This window comes from Sardina pilchardus, chromosome 16, assembly GCF_963854185.1.
Source record: "Sardina pilchardus chromosome 16, fSarPil1.1, whole genome shotgun sequence".
In the NCBI taxonomy this organism is placed as follows: domain Eukaryota; kingdom Metazoa; phylum Chordata; class Actinopteri; order Clupeiformes; family Clupeidae; genus Sardina; species Sardina pilchardus.
The window spans coordinates 20568370-20580475 of NC_085009.1; the positions used below are offsets into that span (position 1 = coordinate 20568370).

Genomic DNA, 12106 nt, shown 5'->3' on the forward strand with positions numbered 1-12106 from the left:
GGGCAACCGGCTCCCAGGGCCAACAGAATTCCGTTATGGAATTTGTGTTGCCACAACAGAAGCCGTGACACAGTGTTGTTTACAATTCTTGGATCATTTTGTTTGTAACCTGCAGCTCCAAATGGGAAGGGAGAGGATGAGTTGTGTCGGCGTGTCTTTATACGGCGTGGGTTCCGGGACCTAGCGGGGTCAAGAGGTCCAGGGTTAGATTTTCTCTGTCCTGCTCGCCATCCCCCTGCCACTAATTCCCTGTGCGCTCCATGAGATCCTGTCCTGCTATCCTGGGAGAGTTGAGATCTGGCACAAATAATGGAACAATTTATGGATATTACGATACATGGAAAATTGGAGAAACTATAAAGATGGGCAGTCAAGTTTATTTTGTGTGTGTGTGTGTGTGTGTGTGTGTGTGTAATAATGGTGATAAGAATTGTTACAGGAGGTACCCACTGTATCTGAGCATGGCCCACACTCCCTCCTGATCTGGTCCTTAATCACGTCATCATCCACCTGACCTCTGGGGCCAGAGGTGGCCTGCGCTGTGCTGTGTATGTGTGTGTGTGTGTGTGTGTGTGTGGGGTGGGGTGGGGGGGAGCGTTGCCATGGAGATTAAACTCCGAGTCAATCAGAGAGCAGGAGACAGATTACGCCCTACCCACATGCTATCACTGGCCGCCCACCTTAAATTGGATTTCTCAATGATGATGGGGGAGAAACATGAAAGAGGACGATAATATGGAGATTTGGGGGCAGGGTGTGTGTGTGTGTGTGTGTGTGTGTGTGTGTGTGTGTGTGTGTGTGTGTGTGTGTGTGTGTGTGTGTGTGTGTGTGTGTGTGTGTGTGTGTGTGTGTGTGTGTGTGTGTGTGTGTGTGTGTGTGTGTGTGTGTGTGTGTGTGTGTGTGTGTGTGTGTGTGTGTGTGTGTGTGTGTGTGTGTGGAGATTTGGGGGCAGGGTGCTGTGCGCGGCCACGGACTTAGCCAGCGCACAGATGATCCACAGTGCCGTACACTGTACACAGGCAGGATGTGGTGGCGAATGACACATTTGCTCGCGAGGAAATAGCTTATTGTGGTGTTAATTTAACTCTCAGAAATAGCCTGAAGATGTTTTTTTTTTTTTAAACTTGGCTTGGTAGGTTAGTTGTGAGTCAGAGACTCTGGGTTAAAAATACAGGAGATTTGCACATTCTATATTCTGCAGCAGCTGAGTTCCATTGTGCCTGCCTGCTGCAGAGGATGACGATGGCATCGCTGGATTGGACTGCGTGCGGCTTTAGCCCTGCTTTTAGAAATCATTAGCACTTCTCTCACCCACCTCGCTGGTGAAAGAGCATTCCGTTTTGATGCCCGCTGTTTTGGCAGGTTACCGCGCCCGCAGGATAACCGCCGGGCCCTTGGCCATTTTTTCCGTTACACTCACTCCCCCGCGGATGCCAGAAACTCTTTGAGTTATGATGACCGTGAAAATAAAATAATAATAATAAAAAGTCTTTGGGATCATGAGTCATGGGGGCAAGTTGTGAATTTGGCACCCCCTGCTGCTGAGGAGCGGTACTGCTGGGCTGTGCGCTGACGCGGGTCATCTGTCAGGCCTGCGGGGCGGAGCGGCGGAAGTCGGGCACCTGTCTGGTGAACCTGCTGCTAGAGGTCAGTCGCCTCACGCCTGCTCAGCGGAGGGCTTCACACCACAGCGGCGCACACACACACCACACACACACACCACACACACACACACACACATACCGTATGTTACAGTGCAAGCCAGCTGCAGGGTACAGGGGGGGGAGGCGGGGTGGGGGGAAGCCCTTGGCAGGAAATAGTCAGGGAGAACCACAAACTAATTACAGCACCACGCAAAGTATGACAGGATGCTCTTGATGATGGACCTATACAATGACACTAGTAGTAGCTTCACATTCACGTGTATGTACAGTATGTATGTATGTGTGCGTGTGTGTGTACGCATGGTTTGGTAGTTCTCTTTCTGATGAAAGATTTAAAAATGGTAGGGCCAGACAGAACTGAAATATGACTTTGTTGGGCTCTGATTTGCTTAAGAGTTGCCTTTTGTCATTGCTAATACGCTTATTAGGACACACACACCGACCCACACAAACACACACACACAAATGCTTAAGATTTCCCCCTCCTGATACACACACACACACACACACACACAAATACTTAAGATACCCCCCTCCTGACACACACACACACAGACACACACACACACACACACACACACGTCTGAGGGCTTTCCCCAGATTTAAGGGACTGAGGGAGATGAGGCATGAGGCTGAGTGAGAGTGTGCATGAGGACAGAAAGGTGGGCGGATAGACAGATAATTCCCAACAACTTACAGCGATAGCAAACGGGTGGTGTGTCACCACGCACGCACGCACGCACGCACGCACGCACGCACGCACGCACGCACGCACGCACGCACGCACGCACGCACGCACGCACACACACACACACACACAGGCACACACAGACACACACACACGCACACTCTGTTCACATTGTTTATGCCGTCTTCCTGCTGTTGTTGACTCCCTGTATAAATCCTGTGACTTGGGTTAAGTCAGGTCTTTGAGAGAGTAAGAATAATCTTACTGTTGTACACACACAATAGGATACTCAACAGATCTAACCGGCCAGTCCAACCGATGATGCACATATATGGATCATCAACAGGGAATTATGCATGTAACAAGTTTATATATATAACTATATTATATATATATATATATAACTATATTATATATATATATATATATATATATATATATATATATATATATATATATACTGTATATAGTATATATATATATATATATATATATATATATATATATATATATATAACTAATGCACACTTTTAAACAAAATAAAATACAATCATGTGATCTGGTGAACATAACAACTTAATACGGAATACAGTACATGGTTGGTTATTTGATTCCAGATTTTCAGTCGTGATTTCCTCACGAGGACGCAAAACAATGCACTGACAACATGGCACCTGCTTCGACACCTTCGGTATTCAGCTGGTGTTGTTGTTGATGCATTATGTCTTATGGCAAGTTGGTTTATTTGACAACAGCGACTCGACTGAACGCCTTCTGCAGTCGGAGAGAGTGGCAGTGCACATGTGAGGCTAGTGCGGTGCCACGGGGCATGGGGGTGAGGGTGCTAGGCTAGTGCGGTGCCATGGGGCATGTGGGGTGAGGGTGGAGAGGGTGCTAGGCTAGTGTGGTGCCACGGGGCATGTGGGGTGAGGGTGCCAGGCTAGTGCGGTGCCACGGGGCATGTGGGGTGAGGGTGCCAGGCTAGTGTGGTGCCACGGGGCATGTGGGGTGAGGGTGGAGAGGGTGCCAGGCTAGTGTGGTGCCACGGGGCATGTGGGGTGAGGGTGGAGAGGGTGCTAGGCTAGTGCGGTGCCACGGGGCATGTGGGGTGAGGGTGCCAGGCTAGTGCGGTGCCACAGGGCATGTGGGGTGAGGGTGGAGAGGGTGCCAGGCTAGTGTGGTGCCACGGGGCATGTGGGGTGAGGGTGGAGAGGGTGCTAGGCTAGTGCGGTGCCACGGGGCATGTGTGGTGAGGGTGGAGAGGGTACCAGGCTAGTGTGGTGCCACGGGGCATGTGGGGTGAGGGTGGAGAGGGCGCTAGGCTAGTGTGGTGCCACGGGGCATGTGGGGTGAGGGTGCCAGGCTAGTGCGGTGCCACGGGACATGTGGGGTGAGGGTGCCAGGCTAGTGTGGTGCCACGGGTCATGTGGGGTGAGGGTGGAGAGGGTGCCAGGCTAGTGTGGTGCCACGGGGCATGTGGGGTGAGAGTGGAGAGGGTGCTAGGCTAGTGCGGTGCCACGGGGCATGTGTGGTGAGGGCAGAGAGGGCGCTAGGCTAGTGTGGCAGTGTGTGGCACGGCTGGCATATGGGATGTCTCACTCAGGAGAGCGGGTGTGTGTGTGCCTTCATTATGTATGTGTGTGTGTGTGCGTGTTTGTGTGTGAGTGCATACTGTATGTCTTCATATTTTGTGTGTGTGTGTGTGTGTCTGTATATCTGTATATCTGTATGCATGCGTGTCTTGGTCTTTGTGTGTGTGTGTGTGTGTGTGTGTGCGTGTGTGTGTGTGTGTGTGTTTATGTGGGCCGTGGGATTAGGTCACAGTGCTAATCCCGTTAGCGTCAGGGTCGCTAGTCTGAAGTCTCCCATGGAGACCCCTCACCCACCCTGGGGTCTGTAGTGTTGGTGTCATCAGAGCCCAACGCACCCTGTCTACACACACACACACACACACACACACACACACACTCATCAGAACCCAACGCACCCTGTCCTCACACACACTTACTGGGCCCAAGAAGGGGGGCACACACACACACACACACACACACTCATCAGAGCCCATCGCACCCTGTCCTCACACACACACACAGACACACACACACACACACACACTCATCACAGCCCAACGCACCCTGTCCTCACACACAAACACACACACACACACTCATCAGAACCCAACGCACCCTGTCCTCACACACACTGACTGGGCCCAAGAAGGGGGGCACACACGAACATACACACACACACACACACACACACACACACACACACACACACACACACACACACACACACACACACACACACACACACACACACTCATCAGAGCCTAACGCCTCCTGTCTTCACACGCACTGTGTGCAGCACACATTAGTAAGAAAGTCTAGACCCAATGCAGGACAAGCTGCAGCCATTCACCTCTGCACACGCTTGCTCTTGTCATGTTTTTTTTATGTATTCTTTTTTTATTACTGGATTAATAGTGTCCGTTTCCTTTTGTCTCTCATTATCTGCCCCTGAGAAAAAAAAAATATATATATATTTTTGGTTTAAAAAGACTTAATTAGTTATTACCGTATTAATTATGGTCTATTACTCATTCATTAGGCTACTTTATTAATGTGTGCATTTCCCTACTTATTTGGGGAAAAAAAGCAGTGTCTCAATGCGCCTTCCTAGTGCCCTGGCATTCGCAGCACACACACACACACACACACACACACACACTTACACACACACACACACACACACACACACACACACACACACACACACACACACACGTGCGGTCTTTAAGTCTCCCAGGGCACCATCTTGTCTCGGCCTTATTTTGCTCTGATAAGATAAATGGAGTGTGCTTCTCACTGGGGAGGCTGTCCAGTAATGAGTGTTTGGCTCTTTCATTCTCATCGGCCCACCATCTCGCTCCCACAGCCAGGAAATGCGAGCGTCTGGTCCTTTTCACGCCCACTTCCTGTCTATCGTCGGTGGATGGATGTGGTGTCGTCCCTGTCGACAACTACTGAACCTTTCAGGGTAAGAGGTAGCTGTACCATCCACCTTTAGATAAAGCCTGGTGGCAGTGACCAATGTTATAATTGTTTAATGCATGTCTAACAAATTGTTTACATTAGTTTTCTTCAAAATAGAATAATCAAAAAAGAGTTTTCGTAAGTTTCCTGTGTGTGTAGCTGTCTACGTGTATGAGAAAAAGAAACAGAGAGCGAGAGTGCATTTGTGCATGTGTGTGTGTGCGTGTGTGTGTGTGTGTGTGTGTGTGGGGGGGGGGGGGGGGGGGTCAGAGCGTGTTGTTTTGCCGCCTGGTGTGTGTGTGTGAGTGTGTGAGTGTGTGTGTGTGTGTGTGTGATACAGCGCTAGTTATTTTCACCATGGCCAGAGCGGGCCAAATTTACCACTCCTGTTGGAGCGCATGCCTCCCCACACCGTGCTCTTTTGCTGACCAACACACACTGCTGTGTACAGTGTGTGTGTGTGTGTGTGTGTGTGTGTGTGTGTGTGTGTGTGTGTGTGTGTGTGTGTGTGTGCGCGTGCATGTGCGTTTGCATGTGTTGGAGCGCATGCCTCCCCACACCGTGCTCTTTTGCTGACCAACCCACACTGCTGTGTGCCGCACAAAGGCTCAGATTTAGCAGCTGCCACCGCCGGCGTGTCAGTCAGGAAAACAGGTTTGAGTGGGATGTAGTGTGTGTGTGTGTGTGTGTGTGTGTGTGTGTGTGTGTGTGTGTGTGTGTGTGTGTGTGTGAATGGGGTGGTCGTGGGTTAGGATATGATGGATCCTGGTGTTGCTGCATGTGTGTGTGTGTGTGTGTGTGTGTGTGTGTGGGATGGTCTTGCTGCTGTGTGTGAGAGAGTATGTATATGTGTGTGAAAGTGTATGTGTGTGAATATATATGTGTTTATGTCTGTGTGTGTGTGTGTGTGTGAATATATGTACTGTATATGTGTGTGTGTGTGTGTGTGTGTGTGCGTGTGTGTGCGTGGGAGAGGCAGAGCGTGGTGTTGTTTTGCCTGCCCGGGCCCCGGATCTCGGCGCTAATCAAAACAGCTTCCATGGCTAGTCATCAGTTTTGTGGCAGTGAGGGAGACAGAGCGCTGGCAGGACGTCAATGACACGAGGGCCATTGTTGGGTGGAGACGCGAGCGCAAAAGAATCAGCTGACACCAGCCGGGCAGGCAGGCCGGCCGGCCGATCTGGCCACACACTCGCCACTGGTCTCAAAACCATTCTGTCCTCACGTTTACATTTAATCGTTTACAGCTGACACTTTTATCTAAAGCGACTTTAACGACAATCAAAGGACAATAAAGGCACGGTGCGAATAGGATATTGTTAGTGTAGCGATTAGATACGACTCACACTGAATAGAGAACAGAGTTCAAGTTCAAGTGAAGTCGGTGAGTTGAAGTGAAAGAGAACGGGGATAGTCAGGAGTTTTAGCATGTATTGTCTGTCTGGTACTGGCCACGCATGCCCAGTTCAAAATGGAGCCCTGAAATGAATCATACTGTAGTGCCTCATTAGCAGGGTTGGCGATTAGAACTCTCGGCGGGCCAGCTCACTCTGAGTCACTGCGAAGGGCTTGCACTCTGTTGTGACTGTTTTTCAGGTGTTGGCAAAAGAATGTGTTAAAACGCTGTAAACTGTTCCCTTCTATGAAACAGCTTTCCTTTTTAACTCTGTGCGTCATGACATGACTTGGTATAGTAGCCTATGAATCAGCAATTACATTATCTCCCGTTGGCATGGTTACCGCTGCTGGGAGTATTGATGGAGAACAGTGGTTGAACTTTTGACCGGACCCCTCTGGATGGGGCCAGACATGTACCAAAAAAATCAGGACACCTGCTGGCCAATCCGACGCAAATCATTTCACTCATGTAATCTACTGTAATGCTGTGGTTCTCTGACTGTGGTACTGTTGTGGTACTCTGGGAGTCCCCAAGATGTTTTATTTCAATATTAATAAAATAAAATAAAATAATATTAATATATTATTACAATAATCACTTCAAATCATATAGAATTATTTTTATCTTTCTTGGAAAAACAAAACAAAACAAAACAATGCAAAACAGTATGAACAATGTAAAATATATTTAAATTGGCCTACGCTACTGTATTTTAATGCTAGTCATAATGATGGTACTTGGAGAGTGAATTGTTCTCTGAGGTGGTACTCATTGTGAAAAATTGGTGAACCACTGATGTAATGTATTTTATTGTTAATTTCGTCATTAACTGACTGGTTGACTGTAAAACGATCCCTGCCAAAATAACCTTCTTCATGGCTGTGTACATGTATCATATAAAATCTGTCCTATCATCTTTGGCGATGACTTTGGAAGAGTGAGTTCTCGACGTGAGCACATGCTCTTCTTCTCTCCGAGAGGCTGATTAATGTATTCCTCTGGCGCAGGCATGAGGCCTCTCAGTGGAGGAGCCGCTGGGATGAGCGGGTGCTTTGCCCCCCACGGGGTGCAGCAGCCAGCGAGTGTGTGCAGAGTTCTCAATCACTTCAGCTCTTCAGTGTGCTTCAGTTCACCCCAGTGTGCAATGGCAAACAACCCATCCAGTGGTACCAAACACACACACACACACACACACACACACACACACACCCTCACCAGACCACAAGCGATTCATGACAGAACCATCGGCATAGAGAAATTGCCCGAACGAAGATGACTTCACAAACCTGACAAGTGCCCCCCCCCCCCCCCCCAAACACATCTCTCTCACTCACACACACACACACACACACTCACACACACTGCCTAAAATGCCCATGGGGGGCAGAAGGGGGTTGGCTGGGAGTCTGAGAGAACTAATTAGCCTGTGAGACGTGAGAAGCCTGTAGCTGACAGAAACAGAGTCGGCCCGGGCAGAGCGATAGAAACGCTTTTTCGGAGGGAGAGTATATCTGCAGCTATCGCCCTGAGTCAGAGCAATTCTTATCCCGTCATCATTCGGAGGCGTCTGTTAATTAACTTGTCCATCGCAGAGAGAGAGAGAGAGAGATAGAGAGAGATAGAGAGAGAGAGAGAGAGAGAGAGAGAGAGAGAGAGAGAGAGAGAGAGAGAGAGAGAGAGAGAGAGAGAGGAGATCGAGACGTGTTGCGAGAGATGAGAAAACCGCCCGAGAGCTGAACTGAAGGGGGGAGAAAAAGAGAGGGGGAAGAGATGGAGATTAGTGAGCAAAAAGAAGCAAAGGAGAGAGGGAGAGAGAGGCGTAATAAACGAGAGAAGATGTAGGAGAGGGGAGAAGGAGAGCAAAGGAGACAGAGGGGGTCGGTGAGTGATACGGACGACAAGGATGAGCATAATGGGAGCTCGGAGGACGGAAGAAGAAAAGAAGAGTGACATGTGAGAAGAGAGTGAGTGCAAAAATAAAATCAACCTGGAGACGTTTTAAAGACCGTGCGCTAATAGAACACATTAGCCCAGCCAATTAGAGACCCCAAATCACTGTCCAGTAAACGTCCAATAAACGTGTTCTCTATCTCACTCGGGTGGCGGGCTTCCGTTTGTGTGATGGACGGTCTCCCACCAGCGCCGGTCCGCTCTGCTCTTACAGTGAAGCGTTTCTGTCTCCGAAGCACTAGTGTGGCGTAGCCCATCCCCCCACCCCCCCAAGAGTATTAAGGAGCTTGGTGTGGTGCCATCAAACTGAATTATGGCGCAATGCACAGGATACAGCAAGGTCAAACAAACGATGAACGCACAAACAACTGAATGTGTCCACAGACTGCAGTACATACATGGTGCCAGCCGCAGCCACCCACCACCGGCAGTATGCATGCAGCCTATATAGGCCATTTAATCAAGTTTTCTCTCCGTTTCCATTTGGACTGCAGTGAAGAGGAGGATGATTGAGACAGAAAAGGACAGGTGATGTATACGTCCAATGGGTAGCTGGTGGGTGGCTATGTCACTAAAAGCCAGAGGCAGGAAATAGAGGTTTGTGATGATCTTTGCTACAAAAATGAACCACTCTGATAGCAAGACCAGAATAGCAGATATCGAACCTCTGATGGCATGACACTTCTGATTCACTGGATGACTATAACTTTCAATTTAACTTGTGATTATAAAAAAAGACATGGAATGTATGTAAAATTAAGGTTGAGGTACAACCGAATAAATAAGTATTTGGACCACAAGTGGCATAATGGTGGGTAGTGGGGAGGAAAACCGATCTACCAGCCTCTTGTTTACTTTCCTCAAATATAAAGGTGACAGAGCTTTCTCAGTCTATGCCCCCCAGCTCTGGAATAGCCTTCCTGATTATGTCAAATCCTGCCACACTAGCTTTAAATCCAACCTAAAGACTTACCTCTTCCCCCTATAGCTTTTAACACTCCCTACCCCACATTTTTCTTTTTTTCCCCTCCTGTTATGTTAACTCCTTATCATTTTCTTTCTTTTTTTTTGTTTTAATATTCATTGATATTGTTACAATTTGTTGTTTTCTTTGAGATTTTACATTTGTTATTTTCTTTATTTAGCCTATTATATTCTTATTATATTGTTATTATTATTGTTATATGTTACTATTTATTCAATACATTATTTTATGTATGCGCTTTGGTGAAATGCTGTTGCTTTTAAATGTGCTATAAAAATAGTTTGACTTGACTTGTTCCTGGGCTGAGACTCTTGATGTTCTAAAGAATCTTGAGCGTTTCAAACTGTGCCAGGAACATTCTAAAATTCCAACAGAGACATCAAGACAGCAAGGAGGACAGGCAGAAAATCACTGAGAGTGGCCTACAATTAAAGGCCAAAAAGATTCATGACAAAAGACCTCTCTTCGATCAGCAAACATTGGTAGGTATACAAACTATTTGTAAATGACACTTTTCAAAGTATTTGTGGACAAAGGAAAACTTTTGTCAGTTGAAAACAGTATTTTTTCCTTGTATTTGAGGATAAGCTAAGTAAGCTAATGCTAACTGCCTATCAACTGCCTGTCAATAGAATGCTGCAACAGAACGCTTCCCTCTAGTCTTTGGATGGCAACATTCTATTGTATACAAATGAAAGTACAGTAGGCTAGGCCTACTGTTGCTACTGTTGCCTTGTTCCACTGGCTTCCAACAGTGATGTGCATGTTTTCACTGAAAATCTTTTGTGAAAAATGTCTGCACTGAGAACATAGCAGTTATACTCATTAAACGCTAGCCTAATATAGGCCACATTATGATGAGTATAATTGTATAAATTCATAGATAGATTTCTGGGCCAGGCCTACTGGGACAGGGGTATATGGGGGACTAAAATCTGACATGACCAGGCCTCAGGTCAAAGATGTTTGAGAAAGGCTACACTATACTTTGACTGATAGACTAAACTGTGATTTTGGGGGGGGGGATATTTTGGTGACTCTGAAAGACCCTCCAAATAGCTGCCATAGCCATATGCAAATAATAGCCTAGGCTACTGATGATGACACGATCGGAAAACAACTGAGATTAACATTCTAGGCTAGGCTGAACATGTAGTCTTTAAAATTCAACCTTGGTGTGAATGGGCATTTTCTAGAATATTCTGGAATCTATAGCGAATTTCAAGTAGCCTAAGATAATTCCCCTATGGCAAAATGAACACATGCAGAAAACAACAGGGCTGATGTCACCAGTCATATGATCTTAGAAGTGGCAATGCCTAACATTAGGATACAGAAAAATAAAGTCTCATCATGTATGACATTAGCTGGCGTCAAATAGGATGCTACCACCTTCCCTGTTGCTTTTAGGCTACCTCAGCGGCGCATCCTCACCACTCGGCTCCAACATCTTTTTCACACGAAGGATGCCACCGCCCGCCTCTGACTTCTCAGGTTGCTGATATGACTCGCGATTGCCAGACCGCACCTATCTAAGTATCATTCTAAACACTCTCCGTTTCACGTGGTCGACCAAGCCCACCCGTGAGGGCGACGGGAGGTGGGGGGCGTGTTCTGGTGTCTCTGCTGTTAGATTAGCAGGATATTTCCGACGACCAGGATTTGGAGCGGCGTGGGAAGGTAGTAGGATGAACGCGGGTTGGTGCGTTGTCGGGTTGGTAGTCAGTCTCTCACAGCCCCTCCTCTGTTGACGGTGAGGATAACAGACATCGCATTCGTTCACCGGGAGCAGGAGGGCAGGAGAGAGGATTGCACTCTCGCACCCAACCTGCTGCTGCTGCCGCCCTCAGCTGCGCGTATCTTTCCGCCTCTTCGAACAGGTAAGTTTTTGTTTTTTTACATGCATTGCCGAGGTGCATCATATTATGACAATGACATCCTGTCCGTGTCCTCCCTCTGCGGTGCGCAGATTGAATTCACTGTGGCTGTTATGGAGGTAAACGAACCAAGCCGAAACATTTCAAATAGCTCACAGAACATCGAAATGACAGTCTAGTTTGTTCTCAGTGAGTGAGCTGTGCGAGTTCATCATGGAAACATGAAATGTAGGACGCGCAGGTTGCACTCAACAGAGCCCCGTGACATTGCGTCCGATTCGTTGATGAGGTCCGTCTCAAATGTATGCATTCTGAATAATTTAATTTCACATTCACATGTTTGAAATGTAGGCCTATGTTATTCATAGCCTATGACAACTACTCATCGTGAAAATACGAAGGAGTAGAGTTATTTTGATGGCATAGATTGCAAGAATGTTTGATATTGTGAGATGCTTGCCGCTTGCGCGTATAGGCTACAATGGAGACACGGTGAGCCGGGCATTAG

At 47.6% G+C, this 12106-nt stretch overlaps 1 protein-coding gene across 1 annotated transcript in view; it reads left to right on the forward strand.

The window, feature by feature from the left end:
- Positions 1-11382: 11382 nt before the first annotated feature.
- Positions 11383-12106, forward strand: part of LOC134060348 (sodium/potassium/calcium exchanger 2-like) — a 63457-nt gene continuing 62733 nt past the window's right edge. The window contains exon 1 of the mRNA XM_062517027.1: positions 11383-11601. The gene's annotated coding sequence lies outside the window, so the exon portion shown is untranslated. The remainder of the gene's footprint in view (positions 11602-12106) is intronic.